Source organism: Cebus imitator, unplaced genomic scaffold (assembly GCF_001604975.1).
Source record: "Cebus imitator isolate Cc_AM_T3 unplaced genomic scaffold, Cebus_imitator-1.0 Scaffold608, whole genome shotgun sequence".
In the NCBI taxonomy this organism is placed as follows: domain Eukaryota; kingdom Metazoa; phylum Chordata; class Mammalia; order Primates; family Cebidae; genus Cebus; species Cebus imitator.
Genome location: NW_016107923.1, coordinates 69862 through 70980, shown reverse-complemented (window position 1 = coordinate 70980; position 1119 = coordinate 69862). Strand labels below are relative to the sequence as shown.

Genomic DNA, 1119 nt, shown 5'->3' with positions numbered 1-1119 from the left:
AAATAAAGATCAAAGCAGAAATAAATGAAATGGAGACCAGAAAAGAAAAATAGAAAAGATAAGTGAAACTAAGAATTGAAAAGAAGCTAAATAAAATTGACAAACCTTTAGCTAACCTAATAAAAAAAGAAAGAAGAGCTGCCATCTGTGTCCCCGCATTTATGCGCCTAATCTCAGCTGGTCCACCCAAGACCCCCTAAGCACTAACCCTAGTCCCCTGCACAGCCCCTTATCTACTCCGACAAGATGAAAGAAACAATCATGAACCAGGAAAAACTCACCAAACTGCAGGCACAAGTGCGCATTGGTGGGAAAGGAACTGCTCACAGAAAGAAGAAGGTGGTTCATAGAACAGCCACAGCAGATGATAAAAAACTTCAGTTCTCCTTAAAGAAGTTAGGGGTAAACAATATCTCTGGTATTAAAGAGATGAATATGTTTACAAACCAAGGAACAATGATCCACTTTAACAACCTTAAAGTTCAGGCATCTCTGACAGCCAACACTTTCACCATTACAGGCCATGCTGAGACAGAGCAGCTGACAGAAATGCTACCCAGCATCTTAAACCAGCTTGGTGCAGACAGTCTGACTAGTCTAAGGAGACTGGCTGAAGCTCTGCCCAGAAAATCTGTGGATGGAAAAGCACAACTTGCTACTGGAGAGGAGGATGATGATGAAGTTCCAGATTTGTGGAGAATTTTGATGAGGCTTCCAAGAATGAGGCAAACTGAATTGAGTCGACTTCTGAAGATAAAACTTGGAGAAGTTACTGGAAGCTGCTATTTTACATTATGACTGCCTTTTAAGAAAATTTTGTTTATGGATCTGATAAAATCTAGATCTCTAATATTTTTAATCCCAAGCCCCTTGGACACTACAGCTCTTTTCAGTTTTTGCTTATACACAATTCATTCATTGCAGCTCATTAAGCCAAAGAAGCCTGGGAATCAAGTTTGAAACCAAGGTTAATAAAGTTCTTTGCCTAGTATTCAGTTTTATTTTTTATTTCATTGACACTAATCTGTACACAGTAAACAAAATTGCTTATAGAAAGCTAATCATGGCTCATAACTTTTGGAATTTGATTAAAGATTTAAAATAAAAAAAGAAAGACTC

The 1119-nt window shown here is 37.9% G+C and overlaps 1 pseudogene; it reads left to right on the top strand.

The window, feature by feature from the left end:
- Positions 1 to 246: 246 nt before the first annotated feature.
- LOC108294870 lies at positions 247 to 734 on the top strand (annotated as a pseudogene).
- The last annotated feature ends 385 nt before the right edge of the window (positions 735 to 1119 follow it).